The 20,017-nt window shown below is 42.0% G+C and overlaps 1 pseudogene; it reads left to right on the plus strand.

The window, feature by feature from the left end:
- Positions 1-1,037: 1,037 nt before the first annotated feature.
- On the plus strand, positions 1,038-18,929 carry LOC123428854 (annotated as a pseudogene).
- Positions 18,930-20,017: the final 1,088 nt, after the last annotated feature.

Consider the following 20,017-nt stretch of genomic DNA (forward strand, 5'->3'; position numbering starts at 1 on the left):
AAATGTTGTGGTTTTGAGTAAATACCTCCCTACATGCAAGGTTGTGATTACCATCGAGAGAGGTGTGCGTCCTCCTCCAGTGGACACCATGGTGGTTCTGTGTCGAGAACGGGTTGGTGAACCTTTTGGAATAGCATCTGAATGATGGTGCTTGGAACAAAGGTTTCGAGATGAAAACTCTCATTCTGGTCTTCATTGGTTGAACTCAGCAACGGTCAATTTACGTTATTATCTTGTTGACGGAGTTTTCTCCATGACAATATTTGTACCATGGTTGGTAAGGCATTCAAGATGGAAAACCATGTACTAGCGGTCTCTGATCAACCGTAATGACATCCGTGTTGGGGCATTATCCCTTCTTAAATCTATTATTGCTGAAAAAGTCAACTTACTTTTAGGTGTTTTCTTCATATCATGTAATTGTTGTGTTGCAGTTTTCTATGTTATGTACTATGCTTGTTGATGACTTTTGACTGGTTGCCTTGCATGAACTTTTGTGAAATATGATTGTGTACCTCAGAGGATGCAGATGCCGGGAGGTTAATCATTCCATGAGCGATACTAATATTTAGTATATTTCTTTAATAAATAAAAAAGAGTAGTTTGACTACACGATACCAAAGCATGTCTCATCACTTTCTTCAGCATGACTTGTAATCAAGTTTATATTTGAAAAAGGATACCTGCACAAGAGGCCGCCTCTTCTATGACAAAATTTTAAACTTGGCTGTGACGTTCTAGTTTTGCATTTGCCTTCGTTCTCTGACACAGACCATGGTAAAGCTACATGGATCCCATGCAGTTTTGGGAAAATTGAGGGAGAGAAATGAAAATGTACACACACACAGAGAGAGAGAGAGAGCCGTGCAGCATTGTGTGAGATTATTACACACGGTGCTTTGAGGGCTTTTTGTCTACATGGATTGGCTCGGACTGATGCCTCCTATAGCCCCTATAAATACATGGCTAGACAGAAGTAGTCATTCACCACCTTTTGGAGTAAAGAAAACTCTCGACGCAGACAAAAGTCGATCACGATGATTGGTGAAATGGATGTGGACAAAATTGTAGGATACTTTCGAGGCAGGAGCATCCTCGTGACGGGTTCAACTGGTTTCCTAGGAAAAGGTATATGTGTTCATGACTACCCAACAAGATCTAGTTTGTTTGTGTGCTGATACTCTGAGAGAATTATTTATCTGTTCGTTTTTTATTTGTGGCTAGTGCTTGTGGAGAAGATATTGAGGGTACAACCTGATGTCAAGAAAGTCTACCTCTTGATTCGAGCCTCCGATATGGAATCTGCAAAATTTCGGATTCAAACTGAGGTGAAAATATTCTAGCCCTTCTACCAACATTCAATACACGTCTAGTTGCTCCGTAAGGCCAGATACGCCAATGTGTTCTTGACAATCTTCTCACTTGTCTCCTGACCACCTGTGACCAAGAAAGACAAAAATGAGGGAACAAGCATAAATGGATAGCACAATACTGACATACAATCTACTCGGTATGAAGAAACGTACGTCCAAATTACTCAATACTGAGTGTATCGGTTCTTCCTAGTAAAGTGAAAATGTATAAAATTGTGTGACACTTGAACTCTACGAACAGATCTTACAAGTTAGTCTTTATGTTATTTATGTTAATTTAAGGAGCCATCTAGGCTATGTAACCATGTGCAAGTCGACGACTCTTGTTGGAAGGATGTCACCCACCCAAAACGGTCTGATTCGTCGTACAACCAGCGGCGTGGCCAGTATTGGACCACATCTATGCATGCCCCAGGCTGATAGTACGCTGCCTGATCGATGTGCTACCGGGATGAAAAGATTGAGGCGCCACGGTCAACGTGGCGGCCCGCTCTGCATGGGGCATGGATACACCGTTTCGTAAACTTAATATTGCGAGTCAGAGCGGAAGTACTTTTCTTAGATCAAGCTCATTATGAACAGTAAAATTGGAAATAACTGAACACATATTCAAAGAATTCTGAAGAATAAAAAATGTGGCAAACGTTGACAAATTTTCTAAGTGTTTGCAAATTTCATCAGGGGATCACATTTGTTGAAGGCGTGGCTAAAAAACAAATCAATGCTCCAAAATATTTTCAAAAGTAGCATTTCCAGAGAATCGATTTGTTTTGTCACACCTTCCGTAAATGAGATGTCATGATGAAAATTTTCATGCTTTTAGAACTAATATTTTGAATGCAAAGTTTACCACAAAAATGCAAAATATTTTGAATCTTTTTATAGCTTTGACTTTACTGTTCATCCAAGTTCGTTTGGGCTCGTGCTCACATACTCCGTGTCCAAGTCAGAGCTAATATTTGTTTACCTTAAGATTTCATTTTTGATAAAATGCCATATGCTTCCAGATAGTAAAGTGTTGTTCATGCATAATTTCATATGCTTGTAAACATATATATCCGATCAATTCTACAATTTCTGTTGTCATCTCAGAAATTCCCAAGCATTACTAGCCAGCTCCATCAAGCCACATATGCTGCGCAGCTATCATTGTGAACCAAAATATTTATGTAGAATGCAGTTTCAACAAGAGATATGCGATAATCAGCAAGCAAAGAAAATGTACAAACCAATCAAAACTTAATTAGTATTACCTCCGTCCTATATTACATGTCTTATACATTTTTCCAAATACAAATATGCTAACACTACGTGTCTAATACATATGTATCGAGACAAATCTAAGACAAGTAATTCTAGAGGCAACTCATGAAGTGTCAAAGGTTTGTTCATACAAGATACACTTGCATTTGGTTCAAATTTCCTACATTAGTGAACCACCCTGTATTCTATTTGTGGGGCATGCTCACCGGTTTGACTTTCTTTGGGGAAATTTATTCAACATACTTTCCTGCGTCTTGGTCATATTAATTCTCTAAACAATGACACCTAACGTTAGTGCCTGATCGGCCGAGTTCTAATTTTACTCACCATTAATTAAGTATTACCTCTGATTGAAATTACTTGCCTTAGATTTATTTGTGTTAGATACATCTATATGTAGATAAATCTAAAACAACTAAATCAAAACGGAGGGAGAGTAATAAGACGGTAGACCATAGTAGACTTCTGCACACTCTCCAAAAAAAATATTTTGCTTTTAGTCATCGGCCGGGTTTGCAAGTCATTTGGTTCTTCTTAAGTCAAGCTTGTGCAAGTATTTTTTTTCTCTAGGATAAAATTGTGTAAGTTGATCAAGTTTACCAAGCAAAATATTAACATCTGTAACTTCAGATAAAATATATTATGATATTGATTTGGTATCATAGATGTTTATTCTCGATAAAATCGATCAAATGTAACAAATAAACATCTGGAACGACAACCATATATGGTCACAAATCAACATCTTAAGTGGCAATCGTATATAGAAACTAATCAACATTTGAAATGGTCGGACTTGCAATTAATAATTTCTCGACATACTTATAAAAATACAATCCCAAAGTATATATCTAAAAAAATTTCATAGCTTTCATGCAGTTCGCGAATAATCATTTCTTTTCTGTATACCTAGCAATTTGCCATGTCTTCTCAAGCATTTGCCTATTTGTTGGTCGATAATAATGTATGTTGTGATCCACCAAGAGAAGAATTATGCACCAGTAAATACACTGCAAAAGTTCGGACAAGTCAATTCCTTGGAAATATAACTTAATGGTAGTGACAAGTAAGGTGGCAAACTACCGAAGTATTTATGCAGAACAAACACTCTAAAATGTAGCCAAAGTCATCAAATGCTCTTTTTCCAATGCTATTCAAAAATAAACATAATTAAATCAAAGGTAACTTTCAAATTGTGCCACTACTCTACGGGTTCTCATAATTGAGTTTGTAAATGGACTCAAATAATTCATCTCTAAGAAACACTTGCTACTGAGAGAGTAAGTTTATGAATGCAAAAAACATACACTAATTACTACTCCCTCCAATTGAACTAAAATCACGAGAATTATTATGCACCGGAGAGAGTACTAGTTATTCACAAATGTTGTTTTTGTATATTCAGGTAATAGGGAGGGTGGTCTTTCAAGTGCTGAGGGAAATGCATGGTGTGGGATTTGATAATTTCATTGAAGAAAAGATCTGCCCTTTGGCAAGAGATATTATGTATGTGAACTTTGGACTAGGCTTTGCCAAGGTGAGAGAATTGTTGAAGGACATAGATATCATCGTCAATGGAGCCGCAACCACAAATTTCTTTGAAAGGTTGAAGTGTTATTGGTGGTAGATTACTAATATAACACATTATAACCACGTACATGCTACTAAAAGAATTGTTGAAAATGTGATGATAATTTTTCAGGTACGACGTGGCTTTCAATGCAAATGTCTTGGGAGTGAAGCACGTCTGCGCATTTGCAAATAAGTGTACTAAGCTCAAGATGTTGCTTCATGTCTCAACTGGTGTGAACCAACCTGATTATATAATCTATGTATGTGTGGTTGGTCGTGTCATGCCATTCTGAATTACTATTTATTAAATGACTATGTGGCTTCAACAGCCTATGTAGCGGGTGAACAAGAAGGGCTAATTTCCGAGAAGCCGTTCTTGATGGGTGAGAGCTTAAGGGTGGGCACAAATACAGATATTGAATCCGAGCTTAATCTCATCCAACAGATCATGGGAGAACTAAAAGCTAACAGTTCCACGGTGATGGATGAGAGAAAAACCATGAAAGAGCTTGGCCTCATGAGGTTAGACACAAACAACTAATCAAAACAGAAAAAAACTTACTTAACCATGCATTCCATTATTTTCCACTTGGTAGCACTACAACACTGATACATTTGTTACATGTTCGATCTTCTGGAAAACTGAATGAAGGGCACAGCAGTTTGGGTGGCCAAACACCTATGTCTTCACCAAGGCAATGGGGGAGATGATGTTGGGGCACATGCGAGGGGACTTCCCATTGGTCATCATCCGCCCGAGCATTATAACCAGTACCCTCAAGGATCCATTGCCTGGATATATGGAAGGAATTAGGTGACCTAAACTACAAAAACCTTGATTATTTATGACAGTGTACAATATTAATAGTAAATGTACACTACATTCTCATCTTCCACAGGACAATCGACTCAGTGATTGTCGGATACGCCAAACAGACCTTGTCATTCTTCTTCGCCGACCTCAATTGTATTATGGATGTGGTGGGTAATTTTCTTAGAAATTGGATACCAAATTTTAAACTAACTTTGATAAAGGTACCAATTAAGTGAGTAACCAACTGTGAGGTGTGGTATTTGTGGGGGTTGTTTTGGACAGATTCCGGGAGACATGGTGGTGAACGCTATGATGGTTTCCATGGCGGCACACTCGGAGGATCAGCAAGTGCATATCATCTACCATGTAACATCATCATTGCGCAACCCCGCACCCTACGCTATCCTTGCAGATTCAGGCCATCCACTAGTGGGGACAGCACCTATAGCCCCGGCCCGTAAGGGGCTTTAGTCCCGGTTCACCAACCGGGACTAAAGGGGCGGGACTAAAGGCCTAATCTTTTCGTCCCGACCCTCTTACACGCCGGGACTAAAGTGCTCCACGTGGGCGCCTCGTAGCGCCCCAGGGGCAGGCCCTTTAGTCCCGGTTCGTTACACAGTCCGGGACTAAAGATTTTCAGATTTTGCTGGCTTTTGGGTTTTTTTTTGAATGAAATTATTTTTGGGTTTTAGGGTTTTAGGGTTTAGGTGTTCAGGAGATTAACGTGATGCCTCGTTTTGTGTTCGGGAATTAGTTTTCATATAATTTAAAATAGAAATAATTATGCATATATATATAAGATTAACTTATCTTACAAGCGATCATATATATACAATTATATGGAGATCTGAATTATCGGGACTAGAGCCCGTCTATTCGATTACATGGACGAACATCAGTAATGGCCCCTAGCTACACTAAATCGTCCTTTGTCTTCTATAGCTTCCGTCCTCAGAAATCCCGCAATCTCCTCTGCAACAGCAATCGCGCGTTGCTCTGGTAGGACCTTCGTCCTCATGGCCGTGTGCTATATAAGAAGAGGAGATGAATATGAATATCAATCATGATAACAAAGAATGACGGGTAAAAATAGAGGTGTGAATGTTCATTGCTTACGTCGAATCTGTGCTCCTTGAACTCAGAGTTAAACGTGCGAATGGTCTCGCAAACATAGTATCCAGATAGATGCGTTCCCCGTGGCTGCTGGTCGCACTTTACGAGAATGGAATATATATAATCAAAGTAATAATCTAGCATCATTAATGTATTGAAAATTAATAGAAGTATATCATACTACTACTTACCTGAGCCGCTCTAAAGGTCAGCTTCTTAGGAAAGTTACCGGGAGTCACGCACTTGAACCGATTCCAAACCCTGCCCGACAAGGATAATGATTTGCTAAGTTTTTCATTAACTGATATATCAGAAAATCATCGAAAGAGACCGATAGAGCGCAAGAATGATTAAAATTACCCTTGGAGCATGTCCTGCAGGCTTTGGAACTGTTCCAAGGGTCTCGATAATGGGTCCAAGGCATCAACTCTTCCCTTATCAATTTGAATGTCCAACAGAATTCAATGGAAGCTGCACATGTATATATATATATATGTGTGTGTGTGTGAGTAACTTATCAATTACACTTATAAGTGAATGGACACAACAGAGTAAAGACCCTCACCTGAAGTTGTATGGAAACAGTATGTGGTCACAGAAATTTTGATCTCTTAGAAACCTTAGAAGGTTTTCCTCCGTCTCCTTGGGATAATTAGTTAGCGTCGCTATATGTATTTTATCTGGATCAATAAACCCAATATTTATGATGCTCTTACTTTTACACTCCAGAATCTTCATTCTACATAATAGAGTACAAGTTATATATAGACAATGAATTGAAATAACTAAACAAGTTATATGTAGACAACGAATTGAAAAACTTACAGACAATAGCAACTCATAAGCGATTTGTCGAGGGCGTCGCCATTGTACATCGGGAAGAGTTCATCAAAGTCGATATGGATTTCTTCGGGGCGGCTGTAGTACTCCTGTGGGACAGTCAGCACGATCATCATTCTCCCATTCTTTGATTCACTTAAGTACCATTTATGCAAGTAACGCATATTTGTTGGGAGATCATCTTTGCTGACCAAAGGCTCTCCCATGACAAACTTTGGCTTAGGGGCTACCACAGCCTTGGGTATCTTGTCGTCTTGGGAAGACAACAATTCTTCAACCGAGATACCACATGCAGCCGCCAACTCCTTTGCTCTTTCTAAAGCTAGCCCCTGCACCGGAGGAGGAACATTCTCGGTTAACACCTTGAGGGGTGGGATCGACTGTTTGGCCTGTTGTCCAAGCTGAGGAACGTCTGATTTTTTCTTGCTTGTAGTTGAACTTCTCTTTTTAACTTCCTTCTGCAATGTGCGTGTATAGTCATCAGGCTTATGGTGTAAGTCATAAGGTCTGATAGGAAGATTAGCATGATGTACCTTTGGGAGGGGCGACCGTTTGCGCTTTGGGGTGCTCTGTGGCTTAGGAATCGTCGGCGGAGCGTTCTTGGTGGCACGCTCCCGCTTAGTATCCGGAGCGGGCGGCGGCAGAGACGGACGACCCAAGTCCGGCGGCGGTGATCGAGATCTGCTCTTTTTCACTTCCTTCTACAATGTGCGTGTATAGTCATCACGCTTATGGTGTAAGTCATACTGTGATGGAAGGGTCGTGAAGTATTTTGCAAATGCTATTTGCTTCTAGGTGTATTCCGGGCGGGGCTCAGGTTCCTCCTTTTTCATCTGCGCATCATGATGTTCCTTTGCTATCCTGGCGTTTTCCTCGGGGGTACGATCATGAGGTCCGATAGGAAGATTAGCATGACGTACCTTTGCGAGGGGCGACCGTTTGCGCTTTGGGGTGCTCTATGGCTTAGGAATCATCGGCGGAGCGTTCTTGGTGGCACGCTCCCGCTTTGTATCCGTGGCAGGCTCAGGCTTTGTATCTGGAGCGGGCGGCGGCGTTGCGTTCTTGGTGGCACGCTCCCGCTTTGTATCCGTGGAAGGCTCAGGCTTTGTATCCGGAGCGGGCGGCGGCGGAGCGTTCTTGGTGGCACGCTCCCGCTTTGTATCCGTGGCAGGCTCAGGCTTTGTATCCGAAGCGGGCGGCGGCGGAGCGTTCTTGGTGGCACGCTCCCGCTTTGTATCCATGGCAGGCTCAGGCTTTGTATCCGGAGCGGGCGGCGGCGGAGCGTTCTTGGTGGCACGCTCCCGCTTTGTATCCGTGGCAGGCTCAGGCTTTGTATCCGGAGCGGGCGGCTGCGGAACATTCTTGGTGGCACGCTCCTGCTTTGTATCCGTGGCAGGCTCAGGGTTTGTATCCGGAGCGGGCGGCGGCGGAGCGTTCTTGGTGGCACGCTCCCGCTTTGTATCTGTGGCAGGCTCAGGGTTTGTATCCGGAGCGGGCGGTGGCGGAGCGTTCTTGGTGGCACGCTCCCGCTTTGTATCCGTGGCAGGCTCAGGGTTTGTATCCGGGGCGGGCAGCGGCGGAGCGTTCTTGGTGGCACGCTCCCGCTTTGTATCCGTGGCAGGCTCAGGGTTTGTATCCAGAGCGGGCAGCGGCGGAGACGGACGACCCAAGTCCGGCGGCGGTGATCGAGATGGACTCGTGTTGTGCTGGCCGACGTCATGTGGAGGGCTTGGAGGTAATGGAGGTGTAGGTGACCTGCGACGACTCGGAGGCGGTGTTGTCCTTGGGGCCGAGCCTGGAAGCTTGATGTAGTTCTTGTCCCATAGGATGACTCCACCCAGTACTTCTCCGAGTGTCCTCTCATCTTCGGGTCTAGCTATGTCGAGCTCCATATCATTAAACCCCGTCATGATTTCATCCACTCCGACTTTAGCAAAGCCAGCTGGAATCTCACGGCCATGCCAGCGTGCATTAGGGCCAGAAGGTAAAGCTTGTCCGACGGCCACCTTCATGGATATGTTCTTGAATTTCTGATGAAGTTCACATGATGTTGAATCCTTGATTCCATCCACGGGGTAGCCGGGACCGCCCTCTATCATTCTTCGTTCATCGTCGGGCGGGGCCTCAGATTCAGCCACGCTGCTTTTCCGCTTAGATGGGGCACCGGTAATATCAAGTGCAGGATCTTCCTGGCGCAGTACTCCTCTAAGCTCATCAATCTGCTTCTGTTGCTCGTTAATCCTGGCAAGCAACTGGTTGAACTTGTCATTCTCCTCAACCTGCTGCCGCTTCTTTGCTCTCTCTCGGCTTCTGTAAGTGTCTTGGTCTCTGGCAAACCCAAGCCACCACGGGTAAGATGGACCGAAGCCTCGCGTTCGTCCTCCATGTTCGTCATTGCCGAGGACCAGTGTGAGCAAATCTTTGTCTCTGTCTGCAGTGAACTTTCTTTGTCCCTCCTTAATTTCTTTCACTATCCTTTTCCAATTCTCCCTGGGTATCCTAAGATTGTCATTGCAAATGAGGTCCCCTGTTTTTTCGTCGTACGACCCACCATGCGCAAGGAACCCATTTCTTGCTCTCAATTCCCACTCATCATGGAGTGGTTCAGGTACGATGCCTTTATCTATCAGATCTTGCTCTTTCTTTTCCCACTTTGGGATGGCAGTCTCATAGCCCCCTGGCCCCAGCTTGTGGTGATATTTCTTCTTGTCGGCATTTATGTTGTTCTTTTCTGATAATGCCTGGGCATCTTCTGACTCCTTGTACTCTTGAAATTCCTTCTAGTGATTCGCCTGCTTGGCTAGATACCCCTCGAATACTGGCACTTTCTTTGTCTTCAGATAGTTTTTCCATAGCTTCTTCTTCCAGCTACGGAACAGTTCGGCCATCTTCTTTAGAGTCCACTGATTGACTTTGGCCCTCAGTTTGTCTGCGGCGTCTTCATTCTCATATTCTGGCAGGTTGAAATGTGACATGAGATCATTCCAAAGATTATCTTTGTACCTTTCGGCAACATAGTCACTATCGGCTTCCCCTTTGCGCTTGTTCCACTCCCGAACGCTGATCGGGACGTGATCCCTAACGAGAACTCCGCATTGCTTCTTGAATGTGTCAGCAGCATTCTTAGGAAGCTTGGGTTCGCCCGTAGGCATTATCACCTCAAAGGTGTAATGCGTCCGTGCATCCAACTTTCTAGTCGGGCCTCGTTTCGTAGATTTGCTCGATGTGGAGGCCTAAGAGGGAGAAACATTCGTCAAATGAATATATATGTATACAATATAGAGCTATCTCCAATATTTTTCACATATTACAAGTGATTGTCGAACTTCATATGTATACCTCGCCGGACTTTATTATTTCTTCACCGGCTTCTCCACCGGCTTCTCCATCAGTGGAGCTATCACCTTCTCCGTCATTGGACCTATCTCCTGCCCCATCGGCTTCATCTTCGTGTCGCTCGACCTCCATTCCATATCCGGAGTCGTTTAGATATGACGTCGGAGATTCGGCTGGTTCAACGTCGGGGCCGTCTTTGATTATATCTTCGAGAAGTTCTTCCTCTTCGAGGTTCCTGATATGTGGATCCATAGTTCTGCAAAAAACGGACATTTGATTAACTAATAAACTAACAAACTATATAAGAGGGGTTGGAAACTTCGAAGGCTCGTTTTATATAGGAGGAACTTTAGTCCCGGGTCTTGGCTAGAACCTAAACTCTAAAATACCAGCGGGGCGGAGCCCAATCCCGGACACTTAAGCATATACAATAGCAAAATTAAACTAGTTCTATTAATTTTCTTGCTAAAAATAAACTATTAACACTTAAGCATATACAATAGAAAAATTAAACTATTAACACTTAAGCATATACAATAGCAAAATTAAGCAATAATCTAAGAAACACTATTAACACTTAAGCATATACACTATACAATAGCAAAATTAAATGACAAAAAAAATATTTCTTCTTCTTGTAACCCTAAACTAATTTTTCCTCTTCTTCTATTTCTCCTCTTCTTCTACTTCTTCTTCTACTTCTACTTCTCCTCTTCTTCTACTACTTCTCCTCTCATCTTCTTCTATTTTTCCTCTTCTTCTCCTCTCCTCCTCTTCTTATTCTCCTTTTTATTCTTTTCTTCTCCTCCTCTTCTTATTCTAACTTTTTCTTCCTTTCTTCTCCTTTTTCTTCCTTTCTTCCCTTTTTCTTCTTTTCTTCTCCTTTTTGTTCTTTTCTTCTCCTTTTTCTTCCTTTCTTCTCCTTTTTCTTCCTTTCTTCTCCTTTTTTTCCTTTCTTCTCCTTTTTCTTCCTTTCTTCTATTTTTCTTCCTTTCTTCTCCTTTTTCTTCCTTTCTTCTCCTTTTTCTTCTTTTCTTCTCCTTTTTCTTCCTTTCTTCTCCTTTTTCTTCTTTTCTTCTCCTTTTTCTTCTTTTCTTCTCTTTTTTCTTCCTTTCTTCTCCTTTTTCTTCTTTGCTTGTGCTGGCCGGAGTGTTGGGGAGGAGGGGGCGTGAAGCTTACCGGCCGGAGGTGTCGACGACGCGCGACGAGGAGGACGGCGGCGCGTGGCGAGGAGGGCGGAGCCCGGCGAGGAGGACGGCGGCGGCGAGCAGGACGACGGCGATGCCGAGGAGGACGGCAGGCGGCGGCGAGCCGGACGGCGGGCAGCCTGACGGCGTCGTCGAGTTCGTCGCTTGTCGCGCCGGGCAGGAGAACGAGAGGAAGAAGAAGAGAAAATGGACGATTTGGGTTCGAAATTTTCTAACTCCCGCTTATACAGGTGAATCTTTAGTCCCTGTTCGGGGCTCGATCCGGGACTAAAGACCCTTTAGTCCCGGGTGGAGCCACGAACCGGGACTAAAGGCCCTTTTTCGGCTGACCAGAAGGCGGGAAGCAGGGGCCTTTAGTCCCGGGGCGTGGCTCGAACCGGGACAAAGACACCCCTTTAGTCCCGGGTGGAGCCACGACCCGGGACTAAAGGCCCTTTTTCGGCAGACCAGATGGCGGGAAGCAGGGGCCTTTAGTCCCGGGGCGTGGCAAGAACCGGGACTAAAGTGTTGCCTATATAAACCCTCGCCCCTGGCCACCATATCCCCTGTTTTTTGGTTGTTGAAGTGTGACCGTGCCATGCTCTTGCCACTCTAGTTCATGCACATGACGTGTTCGATGAAATGCCCGAGCCACTCTACTTAAGCTTTCTCCTCTCCAAGCTCGACCTCCAAGCTCCATTTTCCTTAATATCTGTCTAGGTTTGGCCGTGCACCAATTGCGAGCACCACCGTGGTGAGCCTCTTGTTCTTATCTTCTTTTTAAAATCAAAAAATCTTACTTGTATGATTTAGATACATACTTGTATAAATTACTCACTTTCATTATTTTTTGTTATTATATAGTGCGATGGTTTTGGTATCCGCCTCCGTCGGCCCTCGTCCTGTCTATGATTCGGATGTGGTATATATTATCTTTTATAACTATTTGTTTTATTTAGTGTTTATGACAATTATGACGACCAATGTGACATATATTTTTCTAATCTAGGAGGTATGTGAACCAGAAATTCCAACCCACATAAAAATTCTTGTCGAGAAGTTAAATTTGGTTGAAAAAGAAAACAAATACTTGAAGAAAAAATTGAAAATAATTGAGGATAAGAATATATAACTGGAGTTGCATGTCGCCGATGTTATCGATGATCGCAAGATGAAGATCGATGCGATGCGGTTGAAGATGGATGCAATGCGCTTGAAGATGGATGAAATGCGCTTGAAGATTAGGAAGATTAGAAAATATGCCATTGATAAAGAGGCTTGGTATCATTATGCTGTTGCGTCAATTGTTACCTTACTTGCGATTTTGATCGCGTTTGTTGTTGCATTTAAATGTTTTACATAGTTGTATGTTGTTTTTATGAGAGAACTTTATGTATTTATTTTTTGCAATCATAACGTTTGATCACTACTGTTCTTTGGCTTTAATGTGATGATGAACTTGTATAAATTTGGTCATATGTTCTGCAATGGTTTTTTGATATATTTGATTTCATAATAGAGATGAATCGCCAATGATAATATTTAATTTCATAATATGGTTTTTTGAACTCCATACTTTTTGACTTCATTTGGTATATTTCGTGGATTTACTTTTTTTTTTTGAGCTAGTTGACCCTGAAATTGAAAAGCACTACAAATGAACTCTGAAAATGTTGATAGTTGGCATGCTATCATCATTTCACCCACATAGCATGTGTTAAAAAGTTGAGAGGGCTACGACAAAAACTGGATGCACTTCGTATACAAAACGGATAATCTCTCTCGAAGTATGAGGGTTTCGAACGAGAACTCATCTCTTACAAAGGGATTTCATTTTTGTGAACTTATTTGAACTCCATACTTTTTGTGTGTTCAAAATGCACCATTCAAAGGCACACCACAAAATTTCAACAATTTCTGACTTCATTTGGTATATTTCGTGGATTTACTTATTTTTTTGAGCTAGTTGACCCTGAAATTGAAAAGCACTACAAATGAACTCTGAAAATGTTGAAAGTTGGCATGCTATCATCATTTCACCCACATAGCATGTGTTTAAAAGTTGAGAGGGCTACGACAAAAACTGGATGCACTTCGTGTACAAAACGGACAATCTCTCTCGAAGTATCAGGGTTTCGAACGAGAACTCATCTCTTACAAAGGGATTTCATTTTTGTGAACTTATTTGAACTCCATACTTTTTGTGTGTTCAAAATGAACCATTCAAAGGCACACCACAAAATTTCAACAATTTCTGACTTCATTTGGTATATTTCGTGGATTTACTTATTTTTTTGAGCTAGTTGACCCTGAAATTGAAAAGCACTACAAATGAACTCTGAAAATGTTGAAAGTTAGCATGCTATCATCATTTCACCCACATAGCATGTGTTAAAAAGTTGAGAGGGCTACGACAAAAACTGGATGCACTTCGTGTACAAAACGGACAATCTCTCTCGAAGTATCAGGGTTTCGAACGAGAACTCATCTCTTACAAAGGGATTTCATTTTTGTGAACTTATTTGAACTCCATACTTTTTGTGTGTTCAAAATGCACCATTCAAAGGCACACCACAAAATTTCAACAATTTCTGACTTCATTTGGTATATTTCGTGGATTTACTTATTTTTTTTGAGCCAGTTGACCCTGAAATTGAAAAGCACTACAAATGAACTCTGAAAATGTTGAAAGTTGGCATGCTATCATCATTTCAAGCATGTGTTAAAAAGTTGAGAGGGCTACGACAAAAACTGGATGCACTTCGTGTACAAAACGGACAATCTCTCTCGAAGTATCAAGGTTTCGAACGAGAACTCATCTCTTACATGGATAATATGAAAATAAAAAGTGTTTGAAATTTAGTATGTTCCATACATGCATTACATAAAAGGTTTAATACATTATTACATTATTGCACCAATATTCCTATGTATTATTTCTGTTTTCTTCTGGGTCGTAGCCATGGAGAATCTTCATCATTCAGTAGGATGCTTGGGTCAGTTTTCACTTTGAAGGGCGGAATTTCATGAAACTTATTATAATCTTCTAACATGTCTGTCTTGTCATCTACTCCCACGATGTTGCTTTTCCCTGAAAGAACTATGTGGCGTTTTGGCTCATCGGATGATATCTTCTTTTGCTGATTTCTTTTTCTCGTTAATGTAGACATGTCCTTCACATAGAAAACCTGAGCGACATCATTGGCTAGGACAAATGGTTCGTCCATGTACGCAAGATTGTTAAGATCCACTGTTGTCATGCCGTACTTTTGGTCTACAACTACCCCGTCTCCTGTCAGCTTCACCCATTTGCACCGAAATAAAGGGATCATAAAAGTAGGTCCATAGTCAAGTTCCCATATCTCCTCTATGTACCCATAATATGTTTCCAAACAGTGCACATTCTCGTCTGTTGCATCAAAGCGGACACCACTATTTTGGTTGGTGCTCTTTTTATCTTGGGCAACCGTGTAAAATGTATTCCCATTTATCTCATACCCTTGGAAAGTACATATAGTCGAAGATGGTGGCCTGGCCAAATAGTACAGCTCATCTCCAACGGTGTCGTCATTCATGAGATGTGTCTGCAACCAATAGCCGAAAGTCTTCTCGTGTTCCCCTTTAATCCAAGAGTCAGCCTTCCCCGGGTTTTCGGAGCATAGAATATTCTTGTGTCTCACGATATACGGAGCCACCACGGTGGAATTGTGTAGAACTGTGTAGTGTGCTTGAGAGAAAGAATGCCCGTCCATACATACTTTTGCTTTCCTTCCTATTGTGCCTTTTCTTGTCAGCCTACCCTCATACCGAGATTCAGGAACACCAATCGGCTTAAGGTCAGGAAGAAAGTCCACACAAAACTCAATGACCTCCTCTGTTCCATAGCCCTTGGAGATGCTTCCTTCTGGCCTAGCACGGTTACGAACATATTTATTTAAGACTCCCATGAACCTCTCGAAGGGGAACATATTGTGTAGAAACACAGGACCGAGAATTCTAATCTCTTCGACTAGGTGAACTAGGAGGTGTGTCATTATATTGAAGAAGGATGGCGGGAACAACAACTCAAAGCTGACCAGACATTGGACCACATCAATCTGTAACCCTGATAGACTTTCTCGATCGATTACCTTCTGAGAAATTGCATTGAGGAATGCACATACCTTCACAATTGCCAGGCGAACATTTTCTTGTGGAATTCCCCTCAATGCAACCGGAAGCAATTGTGTCATAAGCACGTGGCAGTCATGAGACTTTAGGTTTTGGAATTTTTTATCTTTCATATTTACGATTCCCTTTATATTCGACGAGAAGCCAGTCGGGACCTTGATACTAAAAAGGACTTCAAAGAATATTTCCTTCTCTTCCTTAGTAAGAGCGTAGCTGGCACGCCCTTGAAACTGCCCTGGATGCATGCCATCTCTTCCTTTATGACGTTCCTGGTCCTCCCGTGCTTCCGGTGTATCTTTTGACTTCCCATACAAGCCCAGGAAGCCTAGAATATTCACGCAGAGATTCTTCGTCAGGTGCATCACGTTGATTGCCGAGCGGACCTCATGGACTTCCCAGTAGGGTAGCTCCCAAAATATAGATTTCTTCTTCCACATGGGTACGCGCTTATCAGGGTCGTTAGGAACAGGTTGGCTGCAAGGACCCTTTCCGAAGATTACTTTTAAATCTTTGACCATATCAAATACTTCAGCACCAGTACGGATGACAGGCTTCCCCCGCGGTTCTACCTTGCCATTGAAATGCTTGCCTTTTTTCTTTAAGGGATGCTTGGGCGGAAGAAAACGAGATTGTACGGATACACATTCTTCCTACATTTGTCCAGATATATACTTTCTGTCTGATCCAAACAGTGTGTGCATGCATTGTATCCCTTGTTTGACTGTCCTGAAATGTTACTAAGAGCAGGCCAATCATTGATGGTTACGAAAAGCAACGCTCGAAGGTCAAATTCCTCTTGTTTGTGCTCGTCCCACACACGTACACCTGGTTCGGCCCACAGCTGTAAAAGTTCATCAACTAATGGCCTTAGGTACACATCAATATCGTTGCCGGGTTGCTTTGGACCTTGTATAAGCACTGGCATCATAATGAACTTCCGCTTCATGCACAACCAAGGAGGAAGGTTGTAGATACATAGAGTAACGGGCCAGGTGTTGTGACTGCAACTCTGCTCCCCAAAAGGATTCATGCCATCTGTACTCAGACCTAACCATAAGTTCTTTGCGTCAGCTGCAAATCTCGGGAACTCTCTCTCGATTTTTCTCCACTGCCGACCATCAGCGGTGTGCCTCAACTTATCGTCTTTCATACGATCTTCCATGTGCCATCGCAACAACTTCGCATGATCTTTATTTCTAAACAGACGTTTCAACCGTGGTATTATAGGAGCATACCACAGCACCTTGGCAGGAACCCTCTTCCTGGGTGGCTCGCCCTCAATATCACCAGGGTCATCTTTTCTGATCTTATACCGCAATGCAGTGCATACCGGGCATTTATCCATATTCTCGTACTTCTCACCGCGGTAGAGGATCCAGTCATTAGGGCATGCATGTATCTTCTACACGTCTAATCCTAGAGGGCAGACAAGCTTCTTTGCTTCGTACGTGCTGGCGGGCAATTCGTTCTTTCTTGGAAGCATCTTCTTCATCAGTACCAGCAACTTTTCGAATGACGAGTCAGTCACACCGGTCTTTGCCTTCCACTTGAGCAATTCCAGTGTGCTACCCAGCTTCTTCTGGCCATCTTCACAAGTTGGGTACAACAATTTGTTGTGGTCCTGTAACATCTGCTCGAACAGCAACCTCTCCTTTTCTGTGTCGCAACCTCGCCGTGCATCAGAAATGACCCGGCCAAGATCATCACTGGCTCATCTGGTTCCCGTTCTTCATCCTGATCTTCTTCTTCATTGTCTTCCATTGCGGTATCAGCATACTCAGGGAACATAGATCGGTAGTTGTCATCATCGTTCTCTTCTTCTTCATCGTTGTCTTCCATCATAACCCCTCTTTCTCCGTGCTTGGTCCAAACATTATAGCCCGACATAAAACCGGACCGAAGCAGGTGGCTTTGAATGACTCTTGAGGGAGTGTAATCCTTCTCATTCTGACATTCAACACATGGACAAAACATATAGCCACCACCATGCTTGTTCGCATCGCCTGCATCTCGAAAAGAATGCACGCCTTCTCTGTAAGCGGCTGTGCGTCGATCACCGTACATCCATGGATGGCTCATCTGTGTTATACGACAGTATATCAAATACAATCACGATCCTAAAAATTAGTACCGCACGGTCTAAACGAGGAAATATAGTTGCTAACCTTTTAGAATAAGTAGAAATAAAGAGGAAGAGGTTTAAGCGAGGCTCAGGCATCTCATATCGTAGTTGTGTTCGGTGAACAGAAGCGGCATCGCTCTAACACACATTTCAACAAACACCTCTAGTGCATCAAAAAAAGTGGAGAGCTAGCACACACACACAATCCTCCATCCAAGAAAAATGCAAGGAAGAGGGGAGAGGGGGGCTGTGCTATATATAGGCAGATGACTTTAGTCCCGATTTGAGACACAAACCGCGACTAAAGGTGGCGCACATGCGGGCTGCCCACCGCGTAGCCCTTTAGTCCCGGTTTGGGACACGAACCGGGACTAAAGGCTCCTTACGGGCCGGGACTAAAGCCTCGAGGGAGGCATTGGGAATTGGGGCGACGTGGCCGGGCCTTTAGTCCCCGCCCAGAGGCAGGCCGGGACTAAAGGGTCCAGTCCAAAGGCCCGTTTTCCACTAGTGATCGCTACTTCTTAGACAATCCGCCATGCATGGGGGGGACTGGCGAGTTCGTTCGGTTGAAGAAGATGCGATTCTTCAGCACTCTTAGAGGGTTGAGACTTTACATGGCTATCAATTACAATCTTCCTCTTAAGGTTAATTTACCATTTCAACATGGAAGCATTGATTTCAAATTAGTTTAGATGAATGAGACTAATACTATGGGCCTCTCCTACAATCCATTGAACAGATGCTTCACCTAGCAAACGTTGTTCTATGTGGTATTTTCTCATGCCGCTACAATGAACTGAGTAGAAAGTACAAATTTGCCATGCATTTGATTGAGCTCCATGCGCCATACTCCTTCTTCAAAGGCTGGTGAGTAACTTAAAAATCTTATGTAAAAATTGTTTTGTTTTTGCTCCTCCTATCGCAAGAAATATTTATCTCAGAATGTTGTTATCTGACTGTATTTTATCAATCTTGTGAAGCTTTGATGACATCAACTTGGAGAGGCTAAGGATTGCTATGAAAAGGGTGAAAATTATAACGGATCCAATTGCTTTGATTTTGATCCCATATCTATCGATTGGGACGACTATTTCTATAGTGTTCACATCCCCGGTGTGCTCAAATATACGAGTGTTTGAGTTACATTTAACTAGCCAAATTACAAGTGCAGTTAATAGCATTTGAAATACAGTAATGACATATTATGTTTATGCAACTCGAGTGGATATGTATCGTACTATTTATTTTTATACAACTCTATGTATTGTATCAATAGTATAGAAATTGTGTATTAGCATAGTTTCTTATCACCTTGTCCATCAAGAAATTGCGTGTTATATAGTACGTTTTCGTGTAAGTCTGCTTAATATAGCTTCAAACTTCTGGACTAATTCTTAGTTGTCACACATGGAATATATCTTATGTTTTATTGGTCAAACAATATCACAACATTCATGTCTTCATCGCTTGAGCGGTGCATAATAGTGTCACATAAAAATTGACAATTGTATATAAGATATGATGATGTTACATAGTCTATGCATGCATAAATCCATAGGTGGAGACCCTCCCATCCTTTGCGTCTAATACTCCTTCCATATGTTAGTAGTACTAGCAAAAGGGCCCATACATTGCAACGAAAGAATAAAATATCCTAATCTCCAATGCCCATGATCACATTTTACTGCATTATTGAAATACACTATCACTCCCAATTTCGGGAAATCATGCATAATTTTAAAAATAATGAATAGCTTTAAACTCACGCACATATTCGAAATCATGAACATTTTAAATTCCTAAACAAATTTATCAAATTTTGAACATTTTCTGAAACCAAGATTTTTTTTGAATTCATGAACATTTTATGATATTTGCAAACATTTTTATAATATGTAAACATTTTATAAACAATTTTATATTGAATTGGCGAACATTTATAGAATCAACAAACGTTTTTTACAAATTGACGGAACAATTTTTAAAATTCTAGAACATTTTTTTTCTTTACAATTTTTTTTTTTACTTAATGAACATTTTTAAGTCAGAGAACATTTTAAGAATGAATAAACTATTGGGTAAGTCACGAACAGTTTTTAAATTGTTAGGATATGTTTCCATTCATGAACATTTTTTGAATTTTCGAAATTGTGTTTTATTTCATTGAAATTTTTTAATACATTAAATTTTTAGAAAATCATGAACACTTTTTTATTTCTGAAACTTT

Source organism: Hordeum vulgare, chromosome 2H (assembly GCF_904849725.1).
Source record: "Hordeum vulgare subsp. vulgare chromosome 2H, MorexV3_pseudomolecules_assembly, whole genome shotgun sequence".
In the NCBI taxonomy this organism is placed as follows: domain Eukaryota; kingdom Viridiplantae; phylum Streptophyta; class Magnoliopsida; order Poales; family Poaceae; genus Hordeum; species Hordeum vulgare.